This window comes from Trachemys scripta, chromosome 2 (genome assembly GCF_013100865.1).
Source record: "Trachemys scripta elegans isolate TJP31775 chromosome 2, CAS_Tse_1.0, whole genome shotgun sequence".
Taxonomy (NCBI): domain Eukaryota; kingdom Metazoa; phylum Chordata; order Testudines; family Emydidae; genus Trachemys; species Trachemys scripta.
In genome coordinates, this window is record NC_048299.1 from 183,792,959 (window position 1) to 183,808,890 (window position 15,932).

The window sequence follows — 15,932 nt, forward strand, 5'->3', positions numbered from 1 at the left end:
GTGTCAGTATATAATGCCTGCATCTGTAACTTTCACTCTATGCATCCGAAGAAGTGAGGTTTTTACTCACGAAAGCTTATGCCCAAATAAATCTGTTAGTCTTTAAGGTGCCACCAGACTCCTTGTTGTTTTTGTAGATACAGACTAACAGGGCTACCCCCTGATACTTGATACCTATGACAGGTATCCGAGGTTTCTTCTGCCTCCCTTGCCCAGCCCCAGAAGGACTTATCCGACTGCATGGGCCATTGCTTTCATTTCCCATAATGCTCTTGGATGTCAACTACTCTATACTCGAAACGCTGAGCAGCGAGCCAGGAGCTTCATCTTGTCTGTGTCTTTCTAGTTCTTCTTCCTGGTTTGGAGCGGCGCAGCAGCCCCGCCCAGCCCTGAAATGACACCCGCGCGGCCCGCCTGAGCCCAGGTGCCGCACATTACCCCGGCTCTCTGGCTGGAGCGAGGCGGTGGCGGGTGATTTTACCTTGCGGCCCGGGGAGCTGGGGGAGCTGTCTAGGGTGGCGACGGCGGCTGGCTGTGGCAGGCAGGCGCCCGCTACCACCTTGGGAAGAACCTGGGCGACAGCAGCAACGCCGGCAATTGTATCTCAAACCCACAAAGCCGCAGCTCCTCGCTGAGCGACGGGAGCGCTCAGGGTTTGCTGGGGGGAGTGAGGCGCACAGCTTCGCTTGGGGGTCGGAGCTTTCCCCCCGCCCCTCTGTGCCTGTACCCCCCGCCTGGGTGGGTTGCTGCGGGGGGGGTCTCCCCCCGGTGTCGCTTTCCACGTCGCCTCTCCGCTGGTAGATGCCGCAGAGCCCGGAGCCCGAGAGGACACGCTGGGTGCGTTGTTACTGTTTTTCATGCCTTTGGCTCTTTCAGCCCCTCGGGGGGTGGCGAGGTGGGGTGGGGGGCGGGGGTGAATGCCCATGCCCGGCGGCGGCACACGTGCCTGTTGTTCCCCGCGATAGGCTCTTCATTAGCAGTGGGCGTGGGGAGGGGGTGGTATTTGCCTCCCTGCCCTCCCCTTTATTAGGTGCCCCCCGCCCCCGGTCAGAGACAGTCGCCGGGGGGAGGGAGGCCGGCCCCTGGGATTCCTGCGCGCTGGCCGGCACAGGTGGGCCCCAGCGCTGGGCAGGTGCAGGTGCCCGGCTTCGCGTCATTGCTCAGCGGCTGCTAAGGGGTAAAGCACCGTGCTGGTGTTTCCAGCCGTTTGGCCCGCTCCTGCGCTGGTAGCAAAGGTGTTTCCGGGAGAGGCCCGCCAGCCTCGCTGGTGCCCCGGGGTGGAGGGCCGGGAGCAGAGCGCCGGGGCTGGAGAAGGGGCCCACACGGAGGGGAGGGCAGGTTCTGACCCGCTGCTCGGCCCAGCGGTACGGGGTGTGTGTGTGTGTGTGTGTTGGGAGCGGGGAGCGGCCCCCAGACGTGGCTCAGGCTGAACTCGCGCTACGCTGCCAGCCCCACCAGCATTTTGGCTTCTGCTGTCAAACCGACGACCCGGCCCCGGCACCACCTCGGGGCGGGCCCGGTGATACAAGCCCGAGAGGCTGAGGGATCACGCCCGTGGGTTTCCGGTTTCAGCTCAGGGCTGTGTCCGGACGGAGTAAAAACGAAACAAAACAAACCCCTCGCCGAGCGCAACCAGCTGCAAGCGCCAGCTAATGAGGGGGCGGGGCCGCCCGCCTGCCACTGCTGCCCAGCTCACCTGGCCGCCTCCGGCCACTCAGAGGCTCGCCATGCGCTTGAACTTTACTTGATACTTTACTTACAAAGCTACTGGGTTGCGTAGCAGGAACGTGCTTGTCCCGCCCTCGCGGATAGCTGCCGAAGGGTGGTGTATCGCCCAGTGTAAGTGCATTTGCGGTTCCTTCTGTCAGCACTAGCAGGAAACGCACTCCCTTTTTGGGGTCTTTGAATGCCTACGTGGTGGCCTTTGCTTTCTCTCTTGCTGTCATCAGTGTTTTCTGTTTGTGTGTTGCACTGGGATCTCTGGTAGGGTGAGCCTCTATAGTAACTCTGGTTTATTGCATTGCTGTCAAACCTCTCACTCGAGGATTTATTTGATTTTTGTTAAGTGGCTCATGCATTTGTAGCTGTGGACTTGGCAATTTTAAAGTATTTTTGTGTTAACCTGTTCGTTCTGTAGCAATAGTAGGTATGTTGATCTTACACTTACAAATAACTGGTACTGATATTCAGGAAGTCAATGTGATTTTTTTTTTTTTTTACCCTTAGAGAGGAAATGATAAATGTGTATATTATTTAAAATCAAGTGCAGAGGGGAGTGGATCCAGCATCCAATCCAATCTTTCAGCTGATCAGATATAAAGTTACCAAAAGAAAGTGCGTAATAAAATCACCAAAATCAGAAACACCAAGGACTTGATCCTGCATCAGTGGAGGTTTCCCTCTCACTTTATTGGGAGCAGGATTGTCCCTCAAGTGATAAGAATAAATTAAAATGTATTAATTTTATATGGATTTTTACAATATTAGTTTAACATTTCGACACTGCTGAGATTAATAAGATGCATGGAACACTGCTACGTCACTATGGTACATAAAGTGGTATAACTGTTGGACAGCCCAGCACAAGGACTCGAAATTCAAGAGTGGGAGGAAGAGGTTGAAGTGCTCAAAGTCATACAAGATGTATAATAATGGACCAGTAAAACACATCTCTTACCTTAGTACAGTATTGATTTGTGTTAGCAGATGAGCTGAAAATAAAAACTCCAAAGAAGACATAAAAATATCTCCAAAGTAGTTAATAATTGGTAAGGAAGATGTTGGCCACAGCTGCCAGGAGTCATGGATTATATATTTTTCATACATATTTTAAACTAATGACTTTTTTAAATACTAATGAGCATTGAGAAAGTAGATGGGTAACTGGGTAGGTGGATGGATGGATAGAGGGTTGTACAGATTTTACTGAGAGCCAAGAGAATATAGTATAATACTGCACATGTGACAATTAGAGGATCACAAATGAATAAAGAAGAACAGGAGTACTTGTGGCACCTTAGAGACTAACAAATTTATTAGAGCATAAGCTTTCGTGGACTACAGCCCACTTCTTCGGATGCGTAAAGAACTGTTTAAATTAGTGCCTTAAGTGGACTTACATTAAGCTTTGATTGTATTAGACCATAGATCAAGCAGTTAAAGGAAGCTGATATGTCATGAGAAAAAGACAAAGAATAGCTGTCTTTTATTGTTTTGTTATGACAACTCTGCAAAGGTGGGAGAAACTCCATAAATAAAATGTAATGTTATTTTATTAACCTAACTTGGCCTATAACAAGTACAATGCAAAAAACAAAAGGGGAAATACTTAAGTTAATCGTTTGCCATGAAAACCAAAAAATAATTGAGGCCTAGTTTTGCAAAAATAGTTGAATTACAACAGATTATAACAGTAACTAGTCACAGTTTGACTTGGCATTGTTGCCTTGGCTGTTTCCCAAAATCTACCATGTTAGTCTTAATGACTAGACATTCCAATATGCTCTTGTTCAAATCACTAATACGCAAACTGAGCTGTTTAGTCTTGGATGCCAATGAGAATTCTCAGAACAAACTTGTTCTCTCTTTGGACTTTCATTCCTAAATGGTGACTCCTAAACCCAGTTCCATGTGCCCATTGAATGAGAAGCAATGCTTTGGTTCACAGTCACCTAATCACTTGTATCCTCTTAAAAAAAAAAAAAAAAAACACAAGTACCGTAATTACAAGAAGTACCTGTCACCACTCCCTCCATATATAATACTTTTCATCCATAGATTTTTTTAAAGTGATTTACAAACATGGGCAAGTATTATTTCTGTTTTCACTGATGGGGTAACAGATCTTAAATGATTTGTCCAAGGTTCCACAATTACTCAGTGGCAGAGTCGGGACTAAATTTCAGATCTCCTGACTCTAAACTCTATGATCAATGCAGTAGGCCTCAACTACAGCTGTCACCAAAATATAGATATGAATAAACTACAAATGCAGAGAATCACAGTGCTGCATATATTAAACTTTTTGCCAAATATTTTAGACTTGCAAACTTAGTGACACTGGTACTGATTACATTAAATTAAAAAAAAAATCTGAGAAAGAGAGAGAGAAGAGAGATTTCCTTGAAAGATATTAGTGTTTCAGGTAACCGAAACCTAGATAGCTTAGGCTAGGGTTGTCTGAGATCATTGCAGATTGGATCTGCACTGTGACCTGGCTCGCTTTTCAGTTACAGCTTACTGATTGTTTTTCTTAATACTATCGTGTATTGTCACTGGTGGAAAGGTTGACTGGCATTGTGATTTTTATTTCCTTTGCTAGTTATGAATGTGGTTGAGTAACTTTTTAAGTTTCGTGTCTAGTTCAGTGTGTACATGTAATGGCTTTTATTTAGAGATGGGATGGATATACTGTTTGTACACAAATTCCAAGTGAATCCTAAAACTAGTGAATCATGTCAGACTAAATGATTATACTAACATCTGCGTGCAGCGGGGACCATTGGCATGCTGTGTTGACCCTTTTTGTATGTGGGAATGAGAAATCTGCATCTCCTCTTCCGATGAGCTAAAGGAGAGTGTATATGCCAGGGAAGAGCAGACAAGCTGGGGATAGGGCCAGGTAAATGAGCCCTATCCACTCACTGTCCCAGCAGAGATTTCCCCAGAAGGATATTATAACTCTAAATTGAATTCCCTAGAGAAATCCCAAGTCTTCTGTGTCCTGTCTCCTCTCTATGTGGGAGGTAGAAGAGAAATTGTGACAACATCAGCAAGTGAGCAACTGGACCTCACAGCTCCTCCCTTGTGCCATGCCAGACTCCTCTGTGCTAATTCTCATGAGTTCTGCACACTGGAGGACATCAATACTGCTGAGGACCTAGAATATACTAGAAGGTAAATGGTGCTACAGTGATGGGATCAGGCAGGGGAGCTAATGGGTCTCCCCAGGGGAACTCAAATTTCTCTTCCTCCAGTCTCTGTGGAGAAAGGTGGAAACTTGAAAGAGTCAGGAACTCGGGTCTCATTGCTGCAGATACTCATTATTCCCTTGTGTGGTAGTTGTGTTCAGAACTCAATCTAAAATATTCATTTGGCCATTGTTGAACAGGAATTTAAAATAAAAAGTTTCCTCCCCCAACCTCATTCTGTCCCCCACCAAGACGTTTTTGCCCTCAGTTTAAAAAAAAAAGTTTGAAAAAGTTGAGAATTCACATGGGTTTAGCCTTTAAAGAGTTTGTCTATCCAGTCCGCAAAAGCAAGCCTCCCAGCTCGGGTCGACTGCTTTGGGCAGGTGGGGCTCATGAGAATGCTCTAAAGATAGCTGTGTAGACAGAGCTTTGAAGTTATGGCTTGGGCTCTGAAACCTAGGGAGGGGGGATGAACAAGTGCCTTGGCGAATGAATAAATTGATTAAAAAAAAAAATCAAAGTTCTAAGCATTCAAAAAAAATCATATGCTACTCAATTTTCTGCTAATGTTTTACCTTTCAAAGAGCTCCAGAAGCATATCTGCTAATATATGAACATACATATACGTTTCATACATCTAAACAAATACAGCTACATTTATTTCAGATGAATGTGCATTGGCTTTTAGGGTCAATTATGCAAACACACACAAGCAAAATCTAGCTGAAATTAATATTTGTTTTTCTTTAGCACCAGAAGTGTGAAGTGTAAACAAAAAGTAACAAGTTTTTTTTAAAGCCTCTTTCCATAAGCATTTATAGTCTAAGACCCAAATGCATAGGGAATCAGTCCCATTGAACTCAATGGGACTAGTCTTACGTATAAGAGTTTGGAGGCTCCGTAGCTAAGGACCTAATCCTGTCGGATTTACTCACATGAATAATCTTTTCTCATACAGATTGTCCTGCTGAAATTAGTGGGGCTATTTTGGAGGGGTAGGTTCTGGACCAGATCCTTAATTAAACAAAGGACATTAACGGATGAAAAACAAGAGGGTAGGGAAAAGATTGCCATTACAGATATAATTTTATTATGTACATCGTTTGTTGATGTCATATTTTTGAAATATTGGTTTGTTAGGTTTTGAATGCAGTGGAATACTGTGTTTTAGGGCTTGAAGGAGCCATATCAGGAATGAAAGCAGAAGTGGGATCATCATTGGAAAAACTAAACAAAGAAGTGAGCTTTGAGAGAGTTTTTTGAAGGATTAGAAACTGATTGTATTATGCACAGGATCCGAGAGGGCATTATTTATTATCTCAAAAGGGTGCTAGGCGGTTTTGTGCAGGTGAAACAACAAAGTCCCTGCCCTGAAGAGTTTACAATCTAAGGCTATGTCTACACTACACACCTTTTAGCAACACCGCTGTCAAGAAGATGTGAGTAACAGTAGGGGGAAATTAGTATTGGGGGGGAAAATAGATGATGGCATATATCACATTGGTAGTTCATGTGCCAGCAATGCCCCTTTGCCATGTACATTGGCGAGATTGGACAGTCTGCGCAAAAGAATAAATGGACACACATCTGACATCAGGAATCATAACATTCAAAAACCAGTAGGAGAACACTTCAGTGTCTCTGGTCACTCAATAACAGACCTAAAAGTGGCAATTCTTCAACCAAAAAAAACCTTCAAAAACAGACTCCAATGTGAAACTGCAGAACTGGAATTAATTTGCAAACTGGACACCATCAGACTAGGCCTGAATAAAGACTGGAAGTGGTTGGGTCATTACAAAACCTAAATCTATTTCCGCCAATACTAATTTCCCTCTACTGTTACTCTCACCTTCTTGTCAACTGTCTGAAATGGACCACTCTCATTACCACTTCAAAAGTTATCTTTCCTCCCATGGTATACTGCTGTTAAGTGAATTGTCTTGTTAGACTGCTCCTGTATTTTCCACTTCATGCATCTGATGAAGTGGGTTCTAGCCCACGAAAGCTTATGCCCAAATAAATGTGTTAGTCTCTAAGGTGCCCACAAGGACTCCTCGTTGTTTTTGCTGATACGAACGAACACGGCTACCACTCTGAAATTAGGGTAGAGGTAAGCATGTGTTTAAATGCTTTGTTGATTTGGGGCCTCAGATACTGGAATGATGGGCTTGGTAGAAAAGCCTAGGTAGATTATATTAAACCTCAGTGATAAATTTGCAATAATATATCCATGTTGTATTAATGCTTATCCCGTGGGGCACGTTAGCTGCGGCAAACAGTTTAAAATGCAAGACAATTCAGTGGTCGATAGAAAAAGCCAAGCTGTTTTTTTTGAGACCCTGATCAAATTCCTACTGAAGTCAGTGGTACTCTTTCCATAGACTTCAATGGGAATTAGATTGTTGTTGTTGTTGTGTGTATTATACGAACACCTAGGGTCCCCAGTCATGGAGCAGGGCCCCATTGTGCTAAACAATGTTCAAACATAAAACACAGACTGTCCCTGACCTGAGGTGCTTGCAATCTAAGTGTAAGATGAGAGACAACAGGTGGATGCAACAAACAGATTGGGGAAGCACAGGGAAACAGGGAAACAAAACTGATCCACATGATGAGCACACCAGCTGCTAAACCATTGTCAATTTTTTTTTTTTTTTTTTTTTTTTTTTTTGTAGGCATCATGGCAGATGGGAGTTTTTAAGGAAGGATTTGAACAAGGGAAATGAGGTGGCTTTGTAGATGGTTACAGAGAGCAACCCGAATGCATGGGGGGCAGCATGAGAGCAAGAGCAAAGGTGCTTGTTTGGAAATTAACAGATGGGTGGTGAAGGCCACTATCCTAGGCAAAGCAGAGTTGTGAGTAGACTTCTTGATAGTGTACAGAAGATGGTAGGTGGAGCAGAGAGGTTGTAAAGAGTTTTATAAATTAAGACATAGTTTGTCTGATGTAACAGAGAAGAGTGAGCCAGGGAGAGGAGTGATGTGATTGAAGCAACAAATCTGAACAATGACATATGCAGCAATGTTTTGAATAGATAGGTGGCATAATATGAGATTGTCAAAACCAGAGAAAAGGAAGTCGCAATAGTAGACACACAAGATCATGATGAAGCTGGATGAGAGTTTTAGTTGTGTGGACACAGAGGAAAGGCCATAATCTTAGAGGAGTTATTCAGGAAAATGCAGCAAGATTAACACACAGCCTGAATGTGAGGATTGAGTTGACAGTGACACCCGGATTATGGCCTGATTTGACAAGGAGGACAGTGGGCATTATTTTTTTTTTAACGAGTGTCATGAGCATGGAAGTGTGTCTCCTGGAATGGTGGCTGAAGCATGAAGGGGCATAGGAATGTTTAGCATATCTGGCACGTAAATACTTTGCAATGCTGGCTACACAAGTCCCATGCAAACGCCTGTTCTCACTTTCTGGTGACATTGTAAATAAGAAGTGGGCAGCATTATCTCCCATAAATGTAAACAAACAAACTTGTTTTAGCAATTGGCTGAATGAGAAGTAGAACTGAGTGGACTTGTAGGCGCTAAAGTTTTACATTGTTTTGTTTTTGAGTGCAGTTATGTAACAAAAAAAATCTACATTTGTAAGTTGCACTTTCACAATAAAAGATTGCACTACAGTACTTGTGTAAGGTGAACTGAAAAATACTGTCATTTTACAGTGAAAATATTTGTAATAAAAATAATATAGAGTGAGCAGTGTACACTTGTAATTGAAATATATTTGAAAATGTTGAAATATTTCGATTGGTATTCTGTTTAACAATGCGATTAAAACTGCTGAATCATGATTCATTTTTTTAATCATAATTAATTTTTTTAGTTGCGTGAGTTAACTGCAATTGATCTACAGTCCTAGTGTGTATGTATATAGTTAACCATTTATGAACTTTTTTTTTTAAACATTTCTCTCACCTTAGAGAGTTGCAATTTTGTGTATGGGCTATTTCTAGTCAATACTGTAAGATTTTTCACAACACTGCACAGTAACGTTTAAACATTTTAAACATCTGGAAGTTCTCCTGGCTTTACAGATAAAGAAACATTTAATGGATGTTGATACAGTGTAATTTAACTATGATCCACCAAGATAAAAATGCTGTGAAAGAAAAGTATCAGGTTGCACTTTTTTTGTTTTTCCTAATTAAATATTAATTTTATTGATCATATTATGTTGTAGACATTTTTATAAAGTCAAAACTGAAATCTTGGGCCTAAACCAAGATGACTGTTTTTACCAATAAAGACTGGATAATACTATATCTGAATGATGCATCTTTCGGTCAGTGAAAAATTTATAATTATTAGGCATGGTACCTGCTTATCCAAGTGTCATTTAATATTACAGGCCACACCTGGGTGGCATAGCGGCTAAATGTTTAACCTCTATAGACGTGGGTTTTGGAAGTTGCTTAGGTCACAAATGAATATTGTACAAATTAAACCTAGTCCCTAATGGGTTTTTGCGCATATCATATATAGGGATGTAAATAGCATTTTAAAACATTTTAAATTGTATCGGTTAATAGTTTAAACGGTTTCTTCTTAAACATGCAGTTCACAACATGGGTATGGGAACTAGGGGTGTGTGTGTGGTGCTACAGCACCCCCCCCCCCCCCCCCCCTAGTTCCTGTGCCTACGACGTCAGTTCCATAGCAATGATCCCGACTCCTAACAGTGCGATACACTATGAAATGGTATTGCTTGGCATTTTTAATGTGTGCACATTAGGCATTTAAACATTAATTGAATACGTGACTGCTAAGACTGATGCTTATCGGTTAACCAGTTAACATTTTACTTCCCTAATCACAAAGCCACCTGAGAATTTGGCGTGATATGAATTTTTTGTTCAAAACAGTTTAGAATTCTACAGGAACATTGTAGGTCAGGACTGGAGTGCATTAGCAACACACTATGAAAAAAGTTTTCAGCAAGGCCCTTCGTGTTTTTAGTGCTAGGCAATGTTAGAGTATGGCTTTCACTTTCGTGAGCACTAAATTAAGGATGTGATAAATCCACTTTTTTTTTTTTTTTTTAAAGCTTTGTTGAATGGAAACTATCAGATGTTGTTGTGATCAGACATCACCTAAAACATTGTGCATTTTCTTTGCCTCTGGAGAATCTGTTTTGCTGTATTAGTGTTGCATACAGAAGTTCCTCTGATTTTACCTTCTGATAGGGAGAGCAGTGATCTCAAACAAAATCATAATGGAAGCCCTTGTGTCCATAGGTGGCGAGTTATATGGGCGTGTAGTGCCCGTGCTCCACCAATATTTAGGAACATGGGCCTGGCTACACCAGTGTTTGGGCTTACCGTGCTTTGGGGGGCACTGTGCTTCGGGGGATACTGGGTGTAGGGTGGCCTGGGAGGGTTGCGGGGGGCCTGGCGCTGGCAGCAACAAGCAACCCAGCCCGCCCGGCTCTGCTTCTCCCTGCCCCGCCAGCTCCCAGCATCGCTCTGGGGAGGGGGCAGAAGCCGGAAAGAGGTGGGGCGGGGGTTTGGGAGGGGGTGGAATGGAGGTGGGGAGGGGGCAGAGCAAGAGTGGGCTGTGGCTAGGTCTCTCATTGCTGCTGGCACCAGGCCCCCCGTAACTCCCCAGGTCGCCCTGGACCCTGCATCCCCCTGAAGCATGGGGCCCGGGATGGTTGCCCCAGTCTGTTCTATGGACGAGACGGCTCTGCTTGGATCCGTTCTGGGCACCACCAAAAGTTATACAAACTTAGCACCCATGCTTGTGTTGAACTTCTGCCTGATTAATTGGTTTTGAATGCGGTGTTCAGCTGGACTGAGGCTGAATATATAGCATTATCAGGTTCTCACCTGACTTTACCCTGGCTGTTTTTTGTTTTTAACAATGTCTGAACAATTCCAAATAACTTCTCTATTAGTAGATTTGTGTTCATAACAAATACAAACTGGGGATTCATCCATATGCTTTTAGAATAGGACTGTGAAAGCTAATTGGGTAGATGGAAACGTGGCAGTTCTGTTAGTTCTGTTGAACAAGGAATTACACTCTTGGCAAGAAAAAATTATTTTCCAACCTCTCCTAACCATGTTAAGAGCTGATTTTATTAATAAATTGCTCAGTGCACCCTGTTAGCATACTCAACAGGTATCAGTCAGCCACGTGTCTGTTTGCTATGCAGCATACTTCCAGTTGTGAGATCCTCATTGACTGAAGCATGTGACAGGTAGATCATACAAGCTTTAACCTTCACCCGATAGGCCAGAATTCAGTGTCGTATTTATTTGTATTAAAAGACTCAGGTACTGTACAGGTACAAAGGAAAACATTCTTGGCCATGAGGAAATTACAAAATAGGATTATTAAGCCAAAAGTTGTAGTATTCTACTTAGTGTTGGTATAAATTGCTGAACACCAGAATGTGTTAATTTTTTTTAAAAAAATGATTGGTTTAAAAATCCTGGGCCAGATCTTCAGTTGCTATCAACTGGTGTAGCTCCATCTGTAGCCTCATGTTAGTGGCAGTAATCATGAAATCCCAGCTCTGCTTTATGGTCTAGTTGTACGTCTCGGACACAGCCCAACAGAGAAACTTTTCAAATGAAGTTGAAATAATTCTATTGATGAAGTTTATAGTTTTCCATATAATCTTCACTTCGCCATTGTTTACTCTGTCTTCAGAAATAATGTTAGGGCAATAGAAGGGGAGAAAACAAGAGAGAGAGTAAGTCTGAAAAGGTAAATCAAATCAGGGTTTTTCTCTCTCGATCACCAGGGCCGGCTCCAGGGTTTTGGCCGCCCCAAGCAGCCAAAAAAAAAAAAAAAAAAGCCGCCATCGTGATCTGCGGTGGCAATTCGGTGGGAGGTCCTTTGCTCTCTGTGGCAGTGAGGGACCGTCCGCCGAATTGCCGCCAAATACCTGGACGTGCTGCCCCAAGCACCTGCTTGCCAGGCTGGTGCCTGGAGCCGGCCCTGTCTATCACTCTCAGAGAGAGAGAGAGACACACACACACAATATGGAGCCATTTTTTTTCTAATTTACTAACCCATAATACTCTCAGTTCTATTTCCTTGTTTCCTACCTTTGAGACAGTAGGATTTTCTTTAAAACCACTTGAATTGTATGTTGTTTTTTTTTTTTTTTTTTTCTTTTAAATTTTTGAAAGTGTTAGTCTTTAGAGTCCAAATTCAGTGTTTGATATCCTGCCCTTGCAGATAAGCGGACTTAGGATGTAAGCAGTTTTTTTTTTATCTCTAACTATTATGATCCTAAAATGGGGGAGGGAAGACAAAATAAAAAAAATTGCAGTGAACACTTTAAAGAATAATGTAATAAATTGTTGGTGTATATATTAAAGGGCTCAGCATATTATGATGTATTTGTTTAGTACATTTGCTAAATTGAGTTCAAAATTTTGGATCACAAGTGACTATGAATTTGGACTCAGTCTAATCCCTATTTAAAATGTTTCACAAAAGTTGGCACAGTCACACAGTTTGGCATGGTTAGCAGTATTTGATTTGTAATGGGCGGGGAGGGAGCAGGAGCAGGGCTGGTAGAAGAGAGTATATTATAGGTCAGCATTAAGATGCAATTGTAGAGCTGTTCTTGAGAAAACTTGTGCATCACGCATGAGCACTGTATCTGGTCTTAACCTGTGCTCTTGATCCTTTATTTTCGTGGAAAAGAGGCTGTTCAGTAGAAAAAAGAACCTGAATTAACAACAGCCAAAGATGCTTACAAATTCCCCATGATTGGTGACACATTTTTTCACTTGTTTTATTCTGATCTTTTTTGTGAGTACATGCAGTAGAGCATGAAAAGTTAACTAATTAATTAGAATAATTTTTTTACTTCAGATTTTTTTTTCTTTAGATTTAGGCTTTGTAAAGTGCAAACACAATCTATAATTGTCTCCAAGAAAATATATTTATTTCCTTGATATGTAGAAGAAATGAAACAAAGCCTATACACAGGCTCTGAGCACCCTGCCAGTTGTTTAAAATTACAAAACCAAACACAGTCAAACTCGCCTCTTCTACTAAGAAGCAGCATATAAATGCTAACACCCCCATTCACCACGGTCTACCTCTTTTTCAAAAGCCAAGTGAAACAAATGGGCTCTGAAGCATGTCCTGAAAGACAGCAAATCAGGCTATTTCAGATCGGGGTGGGGAGGGCATTTCAGAGCCCTAAAATCCTTACAGAGAACACCCTGCCAGCTGCTGCTGCTCTGTTATATCAAAGCGATTCTAACATGAGCACAACCACCTGTAGCAGTGTATCATGGTGTCAGCGTCCATCTCTCAAGTAGGCTGGTCCAAGACCATTTAGTGCTTCATTGGTCAAAACAAACACTATACCAAAAATCTATCTAGAAGTTCACCGTTAACCAGCGCAAAACTGTGCGGGCAGGTGTCATGTGATTTCTGTGGGATGCCCTGCAAATCAAGTGGGCAGCTGCCTCCTGCACCAGTTCTGGCTTCTCATTTGATTTAAGATGTAGTCCCATGTAGACTACATTGCAGTAATCTAATGTGACAAAGGCACAGGTGATAGTAGCAAGATCCTCATCCAATACAAAAGGCTGGCCCCGCCTAGCCAGGCAGAGTTTGTAAAATGCCTTTCTGAGCACTTCTGGCATGTGACCTTCTAAGTGCAGCTATTAGTCTTGACTAGGGTGATCAGATTTCCCGGTCTTAAAGGGACCATCCTGTTTTTGGGGACTTTTTCTTATATAGGCACCTATTACCTGCCATCCCCATCCCATTTTTTTCACAGTTGCTATCTGGTAATCCTAGTCTAGCTGGACAGCCAAACTGTAAACTCCAGTTAGCAGTGTGAATTGAGTGTCCTCAGTCATAGGGCAGATATTATTTTTGCCAGCTCTTCTGGTTGTTTCTCCCAACCTACCAGCAACATCACCTTCTTGTTTGGATTGAGCAGCTGGGTCTCTTCAGTGCCTTAGTCTCTCAAATATGCCTGCTGGATCAGTTGAGATGGAGACACAAATTATCTGGCCTGGATTATGCAGGAGGTAAGAACAGATTAAATAGTCCCTTCTGATCTTAAAATTTACATATCTATTAATAAACCTTAGTGTCATCAACATTCTGATAGCACTCCAGCCAAAGGTCTAGATTTTTAAAGGGACAAAGTGGGTGAGGTAACATCTTTTATTGGGCCATCTTCTGTGGGTGAGAGAGACAAGCTTTTGAGCTTATTCTCTTACCAATAGATGTTGTTCCAATAAAAGATATTACCTCACCAATCTTGCTGTTTTAATATTCTGGGACCAGCACGGCTACAACAACCCTGCATAAAGATTTTTAAAGGTATCCAGGCATTACTGTGCTCAGTGTTCTAATGTCCAACTGATTTAGGAGCCTGCCTCGTTTTCAAAAGTAATTTAGGCTCTTAGGCACTTAAGATTTAGACTCATCAGTCCTAAAAATCCCTTTTTAAAATGAGACTTGGTCTTCTAAATCAGATGTTATGATAACTGCAGCAATGCCTAAGTATCATTAAAAATCTGGGCCAAACTCATCTTACTAACTCCCACAATGGCCCCCAAGAAGAGTGTTATTGAAGAGGATTGGAACTCTGCAGTATCTTATCTTCGAGTGCCTTTGGAGTTGATGAGCAATTACCCAGTACAACTCAAGACATGAAATATTAGAGAGTTGAGTTTCTGCCTAAACTAAGTCATGCACTTGACCCAGACAATATGCTGAGGCTATATAAATCTCTGATGATAATATGGAGCTCCATGACCAGAACCTCAAAAATATTTAGGTACCTAACTCCCATTGACATTATGCTGGTTTTCTAGTCTACATGCTGGTTTTCTAGCACTGCCAGCTTCTGCCTTCTTGAAAAATTAATGACTAGCAGTGGGAATCAAATTCTGACCTGACAGTATAGAGCTCCACCATCAGGACACTGAGCTGCCCTATTTAATTTGAGAGACAAGGCAATATCTTTTATTGGGCCAATTTCTGTTGGTGAGAGAGACCAGCTATTTTAAATTGGTCTTTTAAACAATTTGTCATTGAAAAATACTATAATTAGGGATTTGATGTCTGGAACTCGGATCAGCTCCTCAAGTAATTTAGTTCAACGGGAGTATCTATACCCACAAGAATGGACATGAAGCAATAATTATGAAAAGGCCTAGTTTTGATTATACTTGCCTGGCGTGATTCATGTGTCAGCAGTAACAGTTCTGCCTTTCCTGAGGTGGGCAGCTTTTCAGTGTTGCCTTTAGAAAAGCAGAAGGAGAATGGATTACTGATATTTTGTTCATGGCATATTTTTTTTTTTAGTTTTAGTTTCAGAACTGACATTTAGAAGAAAACATAACTTTATTTACCAGATACTTTGGCTCTTGTTGGGGAAATTAGCGTTGTACTCTTCAGTATGCTTCCTCTCCAAGGTTTGACCGAAGTGATGATTGCTACTGTATCATTTCCTGGGGGCTTCTTGTTAAATAAAATTTGTGGTTGCTGCAAATAGAACCTTTCCTAACACTGATTTCTTGAAACTTTTTTTATCTGCACTATTGCTTTGCCTACAGTTGTTTGTGGAAAGTAGAGCTATATGTACTAAAGTTTTTGCATAGCTGTCATCAGTACAATCTGACTTAGTACTATTCACCTGGAGGGTATGTAATAATTCTCTCCCCCTTTTTTAAGATAATCTTGTCCAGTGGATCAGGCCCTGAAATGAAGAAAACAAAGCAAACCCTCCTGGAAAACTTACCTTTACATTTTTAACAGTCAGCGTGTCAGTAGCTATGGAACTGTTGTCATTGAAAAGCTAGTCTTAATTTTGGCTTGTAGAACAGTAATACTGACTTGTGAACTGTGGGTTGCAGTCTTTTTTTCTTTCCCTGCTTGCCGAGAATCAGATGATCCTATATTAAAATAGCATTACAGTTTATGTGCTGCTTCTCTCGTTCCTGACTGATAGGCTCTCTTTATTAACCAGTTCATTGCAGGTGGAATTTTAGTCCCCAGGGGAGACTT

The 15,932-nt window shown here is 42.1% G+C and overlaps 1 protein-coding gene across 1 annotated transcript in view; it reads left to right on the forward strand.

The window, feature by feature from the left end:
- The first annotated feature begins 704 nt into the window (after nucleotides 1–704).
- The window catches only part of MBP (myelin basic protein), a 186,502-nt gene continuing 171,274 nt past the window's right edge, over nucleotides 705–15,932 (forward strand). The window contains exon 1 of the mRNA XM_034762495.1: nucleotides 705–837. The gene's annotated coding sequence lies outside the window, so the exon portion shown is untranslated. The remainder of the gene's footprint in view (nucleotides 838–15,932) is intronic.